This window comes from Mauremys mutica, chromosome 2 (assembly GCF_020497125.1).
Source record: "Mauremys mutica isolate MM-2020 ecotype Southern chromosome 2, ASM2049712v1, whole genome shotgun sequence".
Lineage (NCBI taxonomy): Eukaryota > Metazoa > Chordata > Testudines > Geoemydidae > Mauremys > Mauremys mutica.
Window position 1 is genome coordinate 114,228,901 of NC_059073.1, and position 20,030 is coordinate 114,248,930.

Here is a 20,030-nt window from a genome sequence, read left to right on the forward strand (position 1 = left end):
TCTTCACCACAGTGAGTCGACTGCTGCCGCTTCCCTGTTGACTCTGCTTGTGCCTCTCGCGGTGCTGGAGTACAGGAGTCAACAGGAGAGCGCTCGGGGGTCAATTTATCGCATCTAGGCTAGACGCGATAAATCGATCCCCGCTGGATTGATCGCTGCCCGCCGATCTGGTGGGTAGTGAAGACATACCCTCAGAGTTTCTACTACTGTTTGAGATGTGGATCTGCTCAAAGTTCTCTGTCTGCTATGAGTTTGCTTCCTGCTTATACAATGTATTAGTACACATTGTTTTCTCAGAGTGTGACCTGAAGATGGCATTTTGTGTGGTTGAAAAGGATGGGGTTTCCTTGAGAAGAGATCTGCAACTTAATCCCACTTGATGATTTATGTAAGCATTGACAATGTTAGAGGAAGGATCTTGGTAAACCTTTCCTAACTTGACCAGAGCTAGGTGGACAGCTCTGAGCTCTGGTAGATTCCAAAGAGGAAAGATATCCCTGAAGAGGACCATTTGTCTTAGACCAGAGGAGGTTCTGTATGAGCTCCCCTACCCAGCAGACTTGAATCCATCATCCCATAGAGCCTTTTGGGGGTCTTGCAGGGTCATTCCCTTTATTTTGTTATTTGCAACTGTTCACTGTACAAAGAACATCTTGACCTACTTGAGTATCATCACTTGATATCCAAGATTCTGATCTGTAGGTCTTCCATAAGAAGAATCTATTTCAACAGCCTTAGATGAAGTTGATCCCATGGAAGTAGATACTGGCAGAAAGCCATTCCTCTCAACAGATTCAGTAGAGACTGAAATAGTGGATAGTCCTGAGATGACAACACAATAATCAGAGACTTTAGCCTCAGGAAACAATCCTCCAGTAGAAATATGGAGCTCCTTTCTGTGTCTATCAGGAACCCTAAGTGAAATGTTTCTGAAGAGTACTGCAGCATTCTTCTCCTGATCAACCCGACACCAACAAATGTTCATAAAATCATGGAAGATTAGGGTTGAAAGAGACCTCAGGAGGTCATCCAGTCCAACCCCCTGCTCAAAGCAGGACCAATACCAACTAAATCATCCCAGCCAGGGCTTTGTCAAGCCAGGCTTTAAAAACCGCTCCAGACGGGAGATTTCACCACCTCCCTAGGTAACCCATTCTAGTGCTTCACCTCCCCTCCTAGTGAAATAGTTTTTTCTAATATCCAACCTAGACCTCCCGCACTGCAACTTGAGACCATTGCTCCTTGTTCTGTCATCTGCCACCACTGAGAATAGCCGAGCTCCATCCTCTTTGGAACCCCCCTTCAGGTAGTTGAAGACTGCCATCAGATCCCCGCCTCACTCTTCTCTTCTGCAGACTAAACAATCCCAGTTCCCTCAGCCTCTCCTCATAAGTCATGTGCCCCAGCCCCCTAATCATTTTTGGTGCCCGCCACTAGACTCTCTCCAATTTGTTCACACCCTTTCTGTAGTGGGAGGCCCAAAACTGGAAGGTTAGTTCGTTTGTTCTAACCATGGCTTTTTCTGCTTGAGTCTCCAAGATGACTTTTGACTACATTAGCCATTTGACTAGACAGGAGAAAGAGAGAGAAGGGCAACATCCACTACCTACCATGATTTTTATGCAAGTCCTGATGGCCATAGACAAAGTGAAAGAGAGCTTCAACAAACCAGCAGGTGCCTCAACCACTGCCAGCTTCTCCTTAGTTTTACAAAGAGAAGATACGGCTGAAGCTTGGTAGTTTGCTTTCTGAGAACAGTCAGTGCAAAGGGGGCTGGCAGATGAAGAGCTCAGGCAGCCTCCATACTGAATATTATGCCAGTATCAGCTCCACTTCTAATTCAAGGGGTGGGAGATGAGGAAGAACCACAATACAAACTAAAAGAGGGATCAGGTAAAAAATGCCCACTGGATTGATTTGTTTATTCCAAGGCATCAAACAGAATGGGAGCAGTAGAAAGAGAAAGAGGGAAGGAGTCAGTGGCCGGCCTTAGATCTTAGTTCCTCCTTTGCCATTGATACATCAGACAATCCAGTTCCTCCCCTGAGTATAGTTGCTCGCTAGTGATGGTGCTTCTTCTCAGCTGAAGACAGTGCATTCAATATCCTCTGTCCTGAACTCCTGCCAATTCTTCCTTGACCTTCCTCACTTTCTTTTTCCTCCCTTGGGTACCCAATTAAAATCCTTGTTTTGCAGGGCCGCCCAGAGGGGGGGGGGCAAGTGAGGCAATTTGCCCCAGGCCCCGCAGGGGCCCCACAGGGGCCCCGCGAGCCCTGGCCTAGCGGCGGTCCAGGTCTTCGATGCCGCCGGGTGAGTACAAGTGCCGCAGCTCCCCCGCTTTGCCCCGGGCCCCCTGAATCCTCTGGGCAGCCCTGCTGTTTTGTATGTCTCCCATCTTCCAGACAGTATACATGTCCCTACCACCTAAATCTTCTTTCATTATATTTTCTAACATGTCCTGCTCTGCCAGCTCCCTATTTATTATTTTGTCTTTGTCTGTGATGGGCTGCTCCAATCTCTTTTTGTTATCTACTGTCAGTGCCCAAGTCTCTGTTTCACACAGTAGCATGTTTAGTACAATCACATGGTATAATCTGATCTATAGCATGCTGTGGAGACCTCTGTTTGACTAGATGTTGTTCATCCTTCCAAAAGCAGTGTTTGCTTTTCCTAATCTCCTATCAATATCTTTATCATGGCTACCTTCAAATGTCATCATAATCCCCAAATAGAAGAACTCAAAAGTTCTGTTTTTCCTCTGATGTAAGGGTAGCCGCTCTGTTCCCCATCATACTTAGTAAAGAAGACCATACTTTTCCTAATTATGCAGTTGCTGGAGGGTGAGAGAATTCTCTGTCCCTGGTAAATGGCTGCTACCTAAGCAAGGACAATCCTTATGGTGTGCGCAGATGGCCAACAGTCCTGAAAAGTGGGTACTACAGTTAAGTACCCGCCTAAAGTTAAGGTTGACCAACAGTTACTAATATAAAGATCCTATTTCCAGGTGCTTATAATTTTGCCAAAATTTAGCCGTTTGTACTGAAATTTTCCATGCCAGGTGCCTGCCTCAGGCTGAACTTTTCAGCAATAAAGGGTCAGCCATTTCTGAGAAAATGGCTATGGAAACGCACACTGTTTTGTCCGCATTAAAAACAATTCTTATTGTTTCACTCAGAAACTCCAGCACCTCTGGAAATTTGGCAGGGGGGGTGGCCTTTGTATCAGGGATGTACCTTTTACTCTTCCTATGCAATCTCACCTAAATTTGGCCAAACCATGAAAAAATCTCAGTTCGCATTTGCTCACTTGTTAATTTGACAGCTAACTTCTCCTAAAATTCCATCTGCACTGAGTTTAGGCCTCAATCCTGAAAGCTGCTCCATGCAGAGCAATCCCAGCATATATAAAGTCAGCTGGGCTCTGTGCAGGTGTCCATCCACATGGAGCTCACTGCAGCATCGGACCGAAGTTTGTAAAATACTTATGGGTCCTTTAGGATGAAAGAAGCTACAGTAAGGAAATGGAAGATATAATTATCCCAACATTCTGTCATTAGCTCTATCTGAATGGGAACAGAATTAACTAGACGATGCAGGAACGGCAGCTGAGATATTTTTAAAAAAAGAAAAATCCACAGCTGCAGCAAAGTACAATGCACAATTAAATATTCCCCACCACAGAGCCTTCCTGGAGAAATATATTCTGATAAACCAGCATGCCTGCATCTTAGAACATCAGCAAGTGGCAAAAGATCTGCGGTTTGGTCTCTGAAGTATTCTCGTCTTTTAAAATCTGCACTTTTGGAGAGTGACACTGTAATGCCAAATATATCCCCCAAGAGGCACCTTTATTTTAATCCTGCACAACGCCATTTCCTCCTCATCAGAAACAGTCACTAACCAATTTCTCTTTTCATTTTCTGGGAACTCTATTTTTTCTTTCCGTATGTAAACGAAAAACAAAAAAAAGGCCAAAATGTAAAAAGCTCTGCCAGACCTGAATTAATAAACAACAACGATTGAGTGGTTTTGACCCTTTCCTTCGGTCTCATTCTCAAAAACTGACAGAAAAACAAGGTATGACCTGGTAACACAAAACCACCTTGCTATCATATTACTTCCTCACTGGAAATGAAGTAACAAAAATTTAAAAATTTAAATGTGTGGGACTGTTAAAATCAGATGCAGCGATATCCACTGAAAAATGTGGATACATATCACAGGAATCTGCACAACTGGACCTGCAGAGCAACTATCCAGTTCTCTAGAGGTCATATAAAATACTGCAAACTTTAGCAAACCCCACACAAACTATCCCACACATTGCACCACAAAGATCCAACAGTTTGCTACTAATGGTGCTGCGCTATTGCTGTTTTTGGTCCTTAGACTGTTAAAGCGCTAACTCAAGTTTCAGGGCCAGAGTTCGGATCGAGGATGTGTGAACCATACATTTGTGTGTGGTGCCCCTTTTCTCCTTGTGTCTACCTGTAAACATGAAGAATTGGGAGCGGCAGTCTTCCTTTTATAATAATAAGAAAACAGAAGAAGTGAGACTGAACGGGGTTTTTGGGGTAGGCACTGAGTAGCAGGAGTTGGAACAGAAGCTCTGCTCTGCTAGAGAAAGAGAATGCATGAGTAGGGAGAACCCGTGGTACAGAATAGGTGAAAGAGACCTGAAGAAACAGGCATACAGAGACGTCCCAAATGGTTCTAGTAATTCCTTTAAAAAATACAGGCTATGCTGCTAGATCCTTGACTGATATATATCAGCACAGCTCCATTTAATGAAGCTATACCAGTTCACACCTACTGAAGGGCTAACCTATAATGTTCACAGATACTAGAGGAGAAACCAGTACCAGAGTCTCCATACTTAACAGTGAAAATCCTGAATGCTAAGCCCCATCTTCAGAGCACAGAACTGAGCTTGTTGGAAAAAGAGGGGAGGGAAATTGAGGAAATTTTCAGATCAAAAAACAAGTTCTGCTTTCCATCAGAAAAAAAAAACCTGTATCAAGAAATCTGTCTGACCAGCAGTTTCACAATAGAGAGAAAATGGAGTTGGCCGAGCAGGAGTTAAAAACCTGTACTATGGGCCCCCAATTCTAATGAATAAGAGAGGCAAAATGCCTGAGGAAACCGTCAGAATTCATGAAGATAGCACAAAGTCGAGGTTTCCATTGCTTCTGTGCTAGTGAGAGTATGGCAGGTACACGTTCATATGCATTCATAGGGTTCCCTATCCAAGGAATAAGCACATTCATTCTTGTGGTAATTAATGGGTTTGGCTAGTTGAGTGTAACCTTTTGAATCAATAAAATTCTATCAAATCTACAAAAAAAAGTCATATTTGTTTGTATATTGCTGAATGGAGGTGATTAATGCCTCGTGATACTGAGAGGCTTTATTGCAAATGCAGGGGAAATTACCTTTTCAATGACATATAAAATGACTTTCAACTCTTAATAGTCTTAAAGGAATTCAAATTCGATAGTTCATCTTTTCTCTCAACACACACATCTGAGACTTTTAATTTTGCTTAGATTATACATTGCCCATCTCATTAACAGACACCGTTCTCTTGTTTTGTCACACTCACGGGACTGGTGCAAAAAATAACTTGCATCAGGTGCAGGGGTTTGGACTTGACTTACTGTATGAGGCCTCTTCCAGCCCAAATGTCATGTAAAGATTGTCTTGCTAAGAAAAACTTGTACACCAGAGGTGGAGACCTATCCTGAGCACAGGGGTTTGTGTCCAAAGTTCACACAGATTAAAAAGTGAAGGCTTTCACACCACTCTCTTGTGTAGGAAGCAGCATGGAACTGCACCATCCCAGGAGGAGCACTGGAAAAACTGGCCCTCTATGCACAGTCTCTCCCAGTGTTACTCCTTGTACACAAAGAAGTGAGCAGATTGCTCATTTCCCGGCCTAACCTGTGGCCAGATGCAGGGGCCATACCATAATTCTCCGGAAAGGGTTGTTTGAACTACAGGAAGGAATCCTACATCATTTTATGTTCCCTGCATGAATAACTTGGGGGCATGGCAGGTTGAGAGGTATGAGGGGAAGTGACTTGCCCAAGGCCATGCAGTGAGTCTGTGACAGAGCTAGAAATAAAACCAAGTCTCCTGACTGTCGGTCCTATAACCATCTACTGGACTGCACTGTTCTTTCTATTAGAAGCATGTGAATTGTACTTCTACTACTTATAGTGAAAGAACATGGAAGCAACACACACACACCCTGGAGATTAATGCTACATTCAAATGTCAGTAAATAAATTTATTTTGGTAACTGCGGCTATAATTGTAGCTGATGCTTGCATTGCTTCCATCCTGTTAGCTTCGCAGTTGCCCAAAGCCGAAATATTTTCAAATAAATTGCCATGATTTCTGATAAATGTCTAGTGATGGCTGGGTTGGTTGGTTTGTTTTAACACTTTCATATTAAATAGAAAAACACCTTCAGAAGAGATCATTTCTGCTGTGTAGAGTGAAGACATCAACAAGAGTATTTCAATGTACTGTTGTGACCAACCCCTCACTCCCCTTCAGTGCCTGGGCACTTTGTCCTTTCCTAAACACTCAAAATGCACACTATTAGGGACAGCTTTCTTTTTAAGACTCTTAAGTCTCTTAAGACTAATGCAGTGCAACTTTATTTCTGTTCGGTTCACAAACCATTACCCTATTTGATCCTGCCAGAGTTAGTCATTTTCATCTGCTATATCTTGCATTTGCATGCGCTCTCTGTATATTGTACAAAGCAGCTATCAAGAAAAATTGGCTGTGCTACTATAACGTACCCATCCTGGGAGCCTATCTTGGGTGAGGACACATTGTACCTTTCATATGTGCTTTCATTATGATGAAGCAGCAAATGTATTGAGAGCCAATTCATCCCCACAGGAGTAAAGTTTCAGGCAGAGCGACAGTGGGAAACCCAAGAAATGTAGGTGCTGACCAAGTGCAGTCCTTCTGGGTTAACAAAAACAAGAATCCTACTGAATTAAAATGCTAGGGCAATGAAATCAATTTACAATCTCTCATATTTCACCTAGTTTCTGCTTTGTTTCATCTGAAAGCAATTCCTTGGCTTTGTATTTAGAATGCACACACTAATTTCTTATCCTTCATTCTGATTGAAAGATTGTTTTCATGCTTCAGTTGACAGTATTTTGCTTTTTCCGTTTCCTTTTGTCCCCCCCCCCCCCACTTTTTTTGGTAAAGGAGGTAACAACTTCATTAGAAAAATCAACAAGAAGCACATGCATCGAATCAATAGATAGGGTTGAAGGGATTAGATTTTATCAGTCAAGGTGGGTAAATGTCAATTTCACTTTAACTCACCAAAAAATATTTCCATTGATAACAGAAATGTACAGATAGGCAAAGCAAGAAAAATGCTCCTTGAGAATTTAGATTTAATTTAGATTAGAGTTTGATTTAAGGATATTTACTTTGTGTATTTTGACATGTGATGTTGACAAGAGAGAAGACAGACTTCATCGTATGGCACTTTGCCAAGATGGGGGTGGGGGACATCAGTTACTCTTTCAGACCAGAGGATGAGCCAAGATGGCAGCTTCAGGGTACAGCTTGAAAGAGCAAAAGGGGCTCGATCCTGCCCAGTGCTGAGCACTCTCCTTTTCCACTGAGCCAATGATAATGGAAGGTGCTTGCAGGAGGGAGCCCTAAACTCTTTGGGGCAAGGACTTAGTATATCTCTGTACAGCACCTGACACAATGGGTCCCAATCTGGTAATGGCCTTTAGGCACAATATAAATATAAAATAATAAATAATACCAATACTAATAAAAATAATAATGAATCTAGAGAACAAATAATTGCTTCAGTAGCTCAGCAATAAAAAACTGATGGGACATAAAATATATTAAATTAAAGCATTGTAAATTCAAATACAAATACATAACCCTTCTCCCCCCAAAAAGCTAACTGCAAATACTATCATATATAATTGCATCAAAATAAGTTTTATAAATATTTTATTCTAAATAATTCCAATATTTGACGTATTATTATTATTTCCACCATTATCAGAATAAAATGAAACTATATGTTAGCCAGGTATCTTATAGGGCCTGCATCTGCTCTCATCTAAGTCAACTGCCCTTAGTTTCACTGGAAGCAGAATTGGGCCTACACTGCTGCATTCATTAATAGGTCTCCATAAATGTCACATTTTTATTTTATTAGTGAAAGCCACATTTTATAAATTAACAATAAGAGCATTTTGTATGTATAGTCTTTGGCCCCCTGTTGCGACTTGGAATTCCTGAAGGTCATATAAAATAGTCTATGAAAAAGAAAAAAAACGCTTTGCAATACTCTTTCAGAGTATCTGCAGTAAGAAGACAATAGACAGCTGATTTGTTACATGACTTTGAGGACAACTACAAATGTTAAGACCACAGCTAATTGAGTCTGACAATGAAAGGAATGCAACTGGTTCAATACTGTATCTACATTAGTTAACTCTTTTGTGATTCAAGTCCAAGAGTACACATTGTTCTATTTCCTCCCATTCCTCTATTCTAGATTCCCTTTGTTACTCTTTATCAATGGAAAAATCGAGGGAGGGATTTCCAGCTGGGAGCCCAACAAAAAAACAGGAGGCTCAGACTGATCTGCTCATTCGTGCTGCAAGAGGAATTTTAGTGGAGGAAATAAATGAAAACTACACAAAGAAAAAGCCACGACCTAAAATTATTTTGTTATCAGAATATTAAACTGCTTTCTATTCTCAATATGTTTCTTCTCTCTGACGACAATAATTCATGAGTTTAAACAGAGTTTCTTGCAAATAAAGCATTTGTATTAAAGGGTGCTCTGGGCTAGCATTCTAGGCAAATTTTAAAAATGAGTTAAAATTGTATCAGATAATATACCTGCCTGTAATTCCCCTTTATAATTTTTTTGAGTTTATATTCACAATTTCCTACTTTAAAAATGTTTCCCATGCCACTGTTGGAAGACCCAAACAACATGGGGAACTAGTGAAACTGAGTAGACAGTTCGTCAATGCACTGAGGCCATAGCACAATCCCATGTCTACGTTTGGCAATACAGCTACTGCAACTGTACATGCTATTTGGTTGGCTGGCATGTTAATGGCTATTTTGGGGCCTAAATTACAGTTGTAAATTTAGATGGCACTTTTGAAAATTTGGCCATATGCAGTAAGACCATTTTCAAGGTAGGTCAGTGTTTAGAATTAATGGCCTAACAATGTCTCTAAGTTATTCAATATATATGGCTTTAATTCTATTATTTTTTATAAATGAAATGTCTCTGGTTTAAAATGACTTTGTATTCATTTTTAATAGAGAATTCTTTTATTCATCTACTACATTATCCTTTCAAGAAAATTATCATACTCAACTATAAGTACTTAATGAGGCACTAATTAGTACTCTTAGTTTCCCCCATTTAAAATTCCATTGAGAAATGAGGTCAGAAACCTGGTTTAATATATGAGACACTTCTCTGAGTTTGGAGGAAAAACTACCCAAATTTGGCATATACCTGTCATCATTTTCCTAAATGGACAGCCCTTTCCAAAATGCAAAAACAACACAAAAGTAAATCTCAATTAGAAATAATTCTCTAATGCAAGCAAACAGCAGTGATCTCAACATGATGATAAAAAAAATCTGCAAAGCAACTTACTGGAGCAAGTTGGTCTAGCAATGTCTCTCTTCACTTCAACTTGTGAATGGATTTAAATGTTTCCTCACCTTTCATTTAATAGTACAAAGACAACTCTTCCCACTTCAATAAGAGTTTCTTGCTTTTAGATATGCAACTTTCCAGAGCATTATTTGAAGGGATGGTTGTACTGTAGGTTTATTTGTAAAACAGCTTATACAGTGTCTCACTTCCATCAAATGCAATAGTACAATGAAAGTGCAGCCCCGCCTTTCTTCCGCACAGAGGCTCTGACAGAGCCCTGGCTTCTTGCCAGCAGTTACAGCTCTTGCTGTTCTTTGCAAGGGGAATGGTAGGCAAATTAGAGGTTATAAACATCTCCAATAGCAGGGGAATTCGTTTAGAACTTGTAAATGAATTTCAACATGTTAAAAAAAAATTCAGATAGTAACTTTGTAAACTGAAAATATGTCCACAATGTTCTCAGGAAATTTATGCCCAGTCACCCATAAACTTCAGTGTTGTATTTGCTCCACACTGTATACTGATTGCAACTATTTAAAAACTGCTCTGTCAGGGGGGAAAAAGGTTTCCTTTTGGCATTGACTCTCTTGCAAGTTCAAAAGACACATATGACCTTAAAGTTAAAAGGGGTGCTGGGACAAGTACTATCATTTTAGACACATACAGTGGGTATTTAAAAAAAAATAGGAAACATTTATTTTAATCCCCCATCTAAAAAAGCACGAGTAACAGTCCCAATGGGAGGGAACAAATCTAGAGAGAAAGACTCTGGGCAGCAACCAATATTGTTCTCCATAATGTAACCTGAATGATTCTCCCTCCAGCCTCAGCCAGGCTGCAGAAATGGAAGCAGCTGGGTACAATGGTCTGAGGCAGTTTAACACTGAAGCCTTAGGGGAGATGGGGAGAGTTAGTAAAAGCTATGGGGAGATTAATACTGCCACATAAAGAAGAATGAGAGATCTGATTGATAATGGTTCCTTATTGCTTCCCTACCTGTATAACTATGCTGTGGCAGCCCCCTGGTAGGCTCTAAGAGACTTGCATGCATTAAATCCTGTGTCCTGTTTATTGTTATATTTTTACTTAGACTAGATGTCTGAGTCTATGTTTTCAGCAAAGGCCATGTCAAGTAAGCATTATTACCACAGTCCCTCTGTGGATAAACACAGAACTTTCATTTATAGCACTGCTCCCGTAGTTCATCAATATAAAAGCAAAAGTATTCCATCTTATAACACACACACACACACACCCCCCCCAAAAGCATCCCTGGCATCCACAATATTTATGTTACTTTCATTGTCAATGCCATTCCTGTAAATTTAGCAGTGCATAAGATGACATTGATTCATATCACAAGACACAGAGTACGGATCATAAAGTCATTAGATACCATTTGAAATGACATGACATCATATGCATTTAGGAGATAACATAACTAAGCAGATTATGTACAAATAATTTCCAGTCACTATGTATCACCTTCATAGTTGAAGACCCAGTGCAATAAGTACTTATTCCAGCTGTGGCTAAAACAATAGCACCAAACAAAGTATTTGATGCTAACAAGAATGAAACATTACAAATTCTTCAGTCTGTATCTGAGAAAAGGGACTAATGATGGTCATTTGGGTTCTGCTCATGTGTGTTTTCCAGTCTTTTATTTCACAATTTAACTTGTTCTTTTACATAGTTTCTAGAAAAGCCTGGTTAGCAGTCAGCTCTCTCTGGGTACATCTACACAGAGATTAACGCCCTGCAGTTGGCTGGCCTGGGTCAGCTGACTTGGGCTTGCAGGGCTCCGGGGGCTAAAAACGGCTGTGTAGATGTTTGGGTTCAGGCTTGAACTCTGGGACCCTCCACACTCTCACAGGGTCTCAGAGCTTGAGCTCCAGCCCAAGCCGAAACAGCAATTTTTCAGCCCTAGAGCCTGACCCTCACGAGCCAGCCACAGGTTTTTTATCCCCATGTAGATGCAGCCTTAGTAACAGAAAAATTCTGCCCTCTCCATACCCATGGAACACCACTGTTTTCAGTGTGGCACCATAGTTAAAGGTAACCTACAAAGTGGATGAAGAACTGGAGGGAGAGTGTTGCTCTTATTTTTAACGCTTTATAAGGTGGTGCTGGGGATGCACAGTGCAGAGGATGTGAAAGTGGTGTGTGTGTGTGTGTGTGTGTGTGTGTGTGTGTGTGTGTGTGTGTGTGTGTGTGTGTGTGTGTGTGTGTGAATAAGAACTGTCTGGTAGGTTTTTGCTAACAGTTTTCTGGATGATTTTGCAAAGCAATTTAACAAAATGCATACTGTATATTATAACACACAGTATCTGTGCCTTGGGCCTCAGGTTGCAGAACAAAACTTTATAATGAATTTCCTGATTTCTGTTCACTCACATTCTCACCCTTAACACTGTATTAAACTTACAGCAAAACTTTGCATTAATAATTGAGATATCTGTTCCAAGTTAATATTACTTTAAATTAATTAGTGAACAAACAGAAAAAAGCAAGCATTACAAAATATATTTTAATTGGAGTTTCATTATTTAGACGAATACCTCATCACGTACTACTAAATGTGCTGTAGTATATTGTGTACAAATATTAAAGACTCTTGGGCTCCAATTCAGAAAATCGTCTCTGTTCAGAACTGCATTTAAGTATCTGTTTAACTTAAACACCTCCTTGACTTCAATAGGATTTAAAGTGCTATCTTGAGTTGGGGTGGACTTAAGCACATGCATATGTGCTTTCCTGAATCGGGACTTTCGGATTGGGAAAACAGACTACAGTACTTGGATGTTTAATTTATGATGAGACGGGAAGATGAATTATATCGTGTGAAGATTAGCAATGTTGTACTGCAGTTGCCTGCATGGAAATTGTACATAGAACATTGTTATTCCTTCACTGTGAATATATTAATTTTACATTCCAACCTATTTAATGTAAGATTTACATAACAGTGTAAATCATTTTATTGTACATAACACCTAAAGACGTTTTGAACATGAAAAGCAAAATTAGTTCACAACAGAACTATGCACCATTGCTCTCTAATAACAATACATTCTATGCATATATCTTTTCCGTACTGTAAAGTGCTGTCCATATGCAGGAATGCCATAGCATGATAGGCTCTATTATAAACTGAGCAATGTCAACAGGAAAAGCACAACAACACTCTCACTACCTCATCATTTCTGTATACATTTCATTCACTGATACTTCAGGTGGCAGGTTATTTCTGCCATGAATCCTAGCAACTGAGCAAAAGAAGTGTTTTATTTGGAATTCAAAATTTCAAAAAGAAGCCAGGAGAGGAAAATATAATGATGTTTGTCTGGTTGCAACATTAAATAGGAATTTGTTCGTATATCAAGGATACTTTGCAGAATCAAACTGTCAGATTTAATACTAAGAAGTGAAGCGCAGATATTAACCAAAGTGATATTATAAAGGTTTTACTAAAAATATATTACCAAGCATATATGCAATATAATTCCCCCTACAGACCTTCCACCTGAGGAAAAAATGAAGGGTCTAACTCACCATGGTGTTACTCCAATTCTACATTCACGTAACTGCTGGAATCAATGGAGTTACCCAGGCTAGCCCATTCCCCACAGATTTACAGTCACGCTTAGGTTAACCTTGTGCATATCAGCATGCCATGTGTACTCAATGAACGTATATACTGTGACATGACAAACCTCAGCAACATGGGGCACGCATTAAACATGGGTGAAATCCTGGTCCACTGAAGTCAATGAGAGTTTTGCAATTGATTTCAATGAGGCCGGCACACTGGCTATGCAAGTTGTGGCTTTGCCTGACACGTACTGCATGTCAGCAGGGCACTAAAAAGGTTAGTAAACTAATGTTTTTAAATTATTCATTAATCTCACCCTTCCTTTATTCTCCAACCTCCTTTCTTATCCCCTATACGTTGCCTCTTCTTCTCCCCTTTCTCCCACCCATGATCCACTGTTGTATGTTCGCTGCCCCTTCTATTTGCCCACACCCCAGTCCCCTCTGCCGCTTTCCCAACTGTGCTCTGCTCTGGGTGCTGGCAGTCAAATTAAATTTACTGCACTCCTGTTCTTTTAAAGCTTTGTGAAGTAGGATTTTTGTCAACTACACTGGACTGCCAGCACCAGGAACAAAGCACAGAAGCTGGAAAGTTCAAAGAACAGACCAGGAGCTGCGCAGCTGGGGAAAGGAACACAACAAAACAAGGGAAGTGTCCTTTCCCAAGGGATACTGGGTGTCTAAAATCAACATGCCCTGAGCAGTCCACAGGGAGGAGGAGATCCGGGACCTCAGGTTAATGAAAACTCTAGAGAAATTACACTGACATCACCAACCATGACAGCAAAGCCCTGCTGGTTTGTCACCAGAAACTCAAGGTGGAATTTTTGTTATGAGCCTAGAATGTTTCTATCTGAAATGTTTCTTTGTGAACTGATGTACAAACAGACATTAGTACCAACAATGATATTATGGAGATGTCAGTAGCGACTCCACAGCGAAGGTTAATTTGAAATTTGTAATTTAAAAGCAGAACTTTAAATCCTTCTGTTTCACACTTGAATGATTAAATTCCATCTCCAAACTTGGCCCAATAGCTCTTCACAGAACAATTGCATTTCCAATGTCAATTTTTGGTAAAATATTTGCTACACCTTGCAGAAAAAACATTTTAAAATGCTCCCTTTGCTATAATTTGACACTCTTTTCCTACATATTTCTTTGGGTTCCATAGTTAAACAGTCTCTCTCCACATGGACGCCGAACTTCACACACACATTCTGAGCATGACATGTCAGACAGTTATTCCCCTCATTCACGAAACCCTCCTTGATTTGGCCAAGATTATCCAACAACACTGCTTATATCCTACCTATATATCTTGGGTACTTATATGGCCTCCAATACTACAGTATCTGAGTACCTCTCAATCATCATGTATATCATCACAAACATCCCTGTGAGGTATGGAACTACTATGCTTCACATTGGGGGAGGAATAGCTCAGTGGTTTGAGCACTGGCCTACTAAACCCATCATTGTGAGTTCAATCCTTGAGGGGGCTATTTAGGGAACTGGCATAACAATCTGTCTGGGGATTAGTCCTGCTCTGAGCACAGGGTTGGACTAGATGACCTCCTGAGGTCCCTTCCAACCTTGATATTCTATGATCAGCTGTCACTTTTATAGACAGGGAACTGAAGCACAGAGAGGCTAAGTGACTTGCCCAAGGTGACATAGGCAGTTTATGGCAGAGCAAGGACTTGAACCAAGGTCTCCTAAGTTCATCAGCTACTTCTGTTTTGGCAGGTTTCCCTGCCAAATAAAGCTTATTGAAAAATCATGTTAATTTTTCACCAAATTTAATTTTTATTTAATTTTTCTCACCTGCTCTGTCCCTGACTCACCTGCTGTTGGGCAAGACTTGAAAACAGAGGCTGTATAGGATAGGCTCTAGGGTGGACGAGGAAGTTCTGGAGGGCCAGGCAGAAAAGGCAGGAGGGATTGAGCAGGTCTCCTGCGAGATGGAGCTTTCTAATAGAGATGGTCATGAGGTGGATGTAGCCAACCGTTTCAGTGCCAAGGTTTCAGCAAATCAAGTGCTCCACACAGTGCTGCTAACTCAATGCAATGGGGAGTCATGATAGTAGTGTGATGGGGAGCCCTTGATTCACCGACCACCCCACCCAGGGATTTCAAGCAAGGTTGCTTTTCAATATGACCCCATGTCAGGTTACCAAAATAAACAAACCACCCTTCAGCACTTGACCCATCAACTTCATTTTGTTCTAAAGTTACAAGGAACTATATGGTTTGAACATGAACATGGTCCAGTGCACTGATGAGCTCCCTGCTATGATGCTAAAAATAGAACAGAATTGCGCAACGGGGGGGGGGGAGAGAAGAGACAATTCCAAGAAATCTTTGGCTCATCCATTATTATGCATCAGGTTTTTGGAGCACAGAGCAGAATGCTGTCAAGACAAAAATGACAGGATTATTTTCTACTCTCTCAGTGATGTCAATTCTTTCAGAACCTACAAGTGCTGAAAAAAATTAGCAAAATGCTAAGAACGACTTTTAAGTTTTGGAAAAAGATCTAAAAAAGACAATTGAAATGAAACTCCTACATGTGCGTATGCACATATATATTTGAAAATTGAAAGTCTCAGCATTAGCAGTCTTGCACCACCCTCTGAGTCAGGCTTTCAACCAAAAGCATCAGACATGGAATCCAAGTGGAGCTCTGTGCATACCGTATATAACAAACCTACTGTACGGTGTGATTTTTTTCCCTATATAGTAAAGGAGTAATCCAAAAAGAAAACCTAAGAAACACAAATAGACTTCGACACACAGTAGCAAACTTAAACCTTTATAGCTGACAGACTTTACTGTCCAATTAGCTTTCGACAAGCAGACAGACCTTTCAGCAATTTTATATCTAAAAGCTTTCAGAACAACATGGCGCTGGCTAAGTACAACAGCAGAAATGGCTTACATAAAATTCTGAAAATAACATTCGCTCTAGCACGCCAACACACTATTTTTAATTGTGGCTCATTAACGATGTAATAGAAGAAGAATTATGTTCACTTCCACTCCCGTTCCATCAATGCAGTGAGATAATAATGCTGCTGTGCCATACCAAAAGGAATACTTATGCTTTGTAATTTAAGTAATCTAATTGAAAGGCAGAATGCAGTGATTCATTCCTTGTTCTATCTGCAACTGTAATGTGTTTTTGCCTATCACAGGGCTCAAGCAGGTGCAATAGGGTGGTTAATATAAAATGCGAGTAAAACAGACCTGGGAAACAGGAACAAAAAAGTCAGTTGAAGCCCTAAAACCTTTAAAAAAAAAAAAAAAGTTTTATTGCAAACCAGGAGAGCGTCACAGAAACAGCTTGCAACTGCAGGCCTGCAAGGTTATTTAAACCAAGTGAGGGCTGAGACTGATTAGGTGCGATGAATCACACCAGAAAAAGAGTGAAATTCCACACAAAAAAGTTTGATCCTTTCTGTGTAGCACATTGTGTTTTATTTGAAACTTACCAGAAAGAAAAATAATTGTGTCCCTTTTTGTGTTTCGGACCAGTGCTGTACCTTCCAGAAATGAAATCATGAGAACCACAGACTGGCTTGTCGGCTTGCTGTCAACTTTGGTGTCTAGAGCTGTCATTTCCTTTTGACTTAATTTCATCTCTAAATCATGCCAGCTTTAGAAAATACAATAGTTGGCTTGGCTTTTCTTAGCCATATTTTAAAATTGGGGCTAGATTCCTTTTGGAAGAAAGAAATGCTAAAACCAAAAATGTAGTGGGTCTCAGCATGGTATAAGGACAGTGAGCTTCTACCCTATTGTGCCACTTCACAGACATACATTTTGGCTGCATGCAGGACTCGGTGCAGATTTACACTTCGGAAACACAGCCATACTCGATCGACAGTTCACCTCATATTTGTGGCTTAATCATTTTAAAATCGCAACAACAGAAAATAGTTGGAAATTTGCATGGTACTGCTCACCTTAAATGTGTCTCATTCCAGCCTCAGAAAAAAAACCACACTTCTATAGTCACCTAATTCTATGCAAACACAATTGCTTTCTCAACAGGGATTATCGCCATCTGATGTGCTGTTGAGGTAAATTTGTGTTGACAGACTTGGGTAGGTATAATCCAAAAATATGCATGATAGATTACAGTATTGAGCAGTACGGTATTTAGAAAAAAATATCACATACCAGACATTTGGGCCAAATTGGGATGAATGCCTAAGCATAAGAATTGGAACAGCAAAATGTCATTGTGTGATATTGGCATGCAGCCCCTTTATTTAAAAAATATTGTAGCATTCTGCAGTAATGCTCCAAAACACTACCATTTAAAACAATGTTACTATAAGACAAACCCTGCAACATGAGCATGTTGGGTCTGATCCAAAGCACACTGAAGTCAGTAGATATCTTCCATTGACCTCATTGGGGTTTGGATGAGGCCTATTAAGAGCAAACAGTGCATGCAAAGAAATGCCCACAAGAACTGCAGGGCTTAGGAATAGAATCTCCAGCTTTACCATCCTGTGCCCGTTGAGAAGCACAGTTGTAAGCACTACTGCAGAGTAGAAGGGATTTGGTGGGAAGGTGTGGACACAGCCCAACTGCTCCCCACCACAAATAGTGCTTAGGTCTTGTGGATCCATGCACACGGTGGACCCTATGGCCATGCCCTCACCATACCCACACGCCACCCCTTTGGTGGAGTGTGAAACTCCACAAAGGAGCAACAGAGTTCCCTCACACAGGTTTCTGCTGCTTGATACATTAGCGGAGAGGAAATAGGCTGTTTCCACTGTGTCTGGGCTACTGGCCTTGCAGATTCAATTAGGTTTTGAGCCATTACTCAAGTAAGTTTTCCAAAGACTATTTTGCATTTTATCTAAAACCCCTTTTATCCAACAATCTTTAAGTGCTTTACAAAGAAAGGTAAATCTTATTCTCTTTTTAAAGATGGAGAAACTTGAAATGCACAGAGGATAAGGGGGAAAATGGCACAAATGGCAGTTAGGTATCTCACTACCTATTGTGCCTTCGAAAATCTCTCCTAAATGACTTGCCCAGGATTACATAGCAAGTCAGTGGAAGAATCAAAGTACAACCCACTTCTTCCAATTCCAAATCCCTGGCAATAAACACTGTACCACACTGCCTACTTTAAGACGATTTCAGTGCTTTTTAACATCAGATGCACCTAAACACTAACTGATATATAATCCAGCAATACCGCTCTCTGGATTGCTATGCTCTGCCTCTTTAGAGGCTAGGCACTATTGCACTGAATGACAGTAAAAAGAAAGGCAATTTACACACACGTTTTTCAGCAGTGTTTCATTGTGGCATACCAGCATTTGGTATGACATGGATTAGGAGTCATACCATAGTTAAAAAAGCCTTTCACTGACATGCATGGCCCAAAATTCTGCAATCCCATCTCATCCTTTGCAGAAGTAACATCTACTGCCTTGTTTTGTTTCTCCTACAATTGTTGGCTGCAATACAGATACTCAAAAGCTGGACGGCCAACGACCAAGCTTCTCATGGTCCTTTTGGTATTCATGATGTTATCAGGGAGAACAAAGGATACACAGAATCCTGAACACAGGTTTTGGCAGTTTACTAGATCAGGGAATGATTTTCAAATATTTTGTTTTTAAATACATTTGTTTGTAGCTTTAAGATATTTTACGTGTGCAGCTAATGATAAAGAGTCTTTGGCCAAAATTGTCCAACCTGAATCCTTGAAGTCAATGGATGATGCAAATGTGCAATCTATATTTAGAAGCCTAACTTTAAATTACCCAGGTTTGAAAAAAAATGTTCTGAGCTTTTTGGTATTTAATTATTTAAAAAATATTTTACTTCATCATTAAAAGAAAAACTGCATCCATTCTTCTAAACTATAGTCCAGAAGTAGAACGTTATTAGGAAAAGGCCAAATTTATTGTCAAAAGAAGTTCTCAGTTCATTCATGCTTACAGGCGTCTCCTATCTTTTGACAGGTCAGTAGATCAATGCCAGCTTTCCTTTGCATAACAACATGAACAATATCATAGCAGGCTTATATGTTACAGATGAAAATACTTTATGTCTCACTGTAATCCATTCATTGGTTTATGGATCCAAAGTCCCACAGGAGGGTCATAAATCCACATAATGTCCCTGAGTACTGGATCTGAATCTCTGACGTAGCTGGAAGACGAGTAAAACCACAAATAGCCAGACAACTCCCTAGACACTATGCAGCTACAACGACTGAAGAGGCCTATGAAGGCAACGAGTGCAGAGGGGAAAAACGAGCAGGGGGAAAGTGTGCAAAGACCCCTATATATGCAGGAGGGGGAACAAAGCCAAGACAGTATGATTCATAGATTCCAAGGCCAGAAGGACAACTGTGAACAGTTAGTCTGACCTTCTGCATAACAGGCTAAAGATTTTCCCCAAAATAATTCTTGTTTGAACCACAGCATATCTTAAAAAAAAAAAAAAAAGATCTAATCTTGATTTAAAAATTACTAGGGATGGAGAGTCCACCACAACCCTTGGTAAATTGTTCCAATGGTTAATTACGCTCACAGTTAAAAAATTGCACCTTCTTTCCAGTCTAAATTTGTCTAGCTTCAACTTCAAGCCATTGGATCGTGTTATACCTTTCTCTGCTAGGCTGAAAAGCCCATTATCAACATTTAGTTCCCCATGTAGTTACTTATAAACTGTGTTCAAGTCACCCCCTAACCGTC

The 20,030-nt window shown here is 40.4% G+C and overlaps 1 protein-coding gene across 8 annotated transcripts in view; it reads right to left on the minus strand.

The window, feature by feature from the left end:
* ATXN1 (ataxin 1) overlaps positions 1-20,030 on the minus strand; it is a 291,406-nt gene that overhangs the window by 174,748 nt on the left and 96,628 nt on the right. The window lies entirely within an intron of this gene.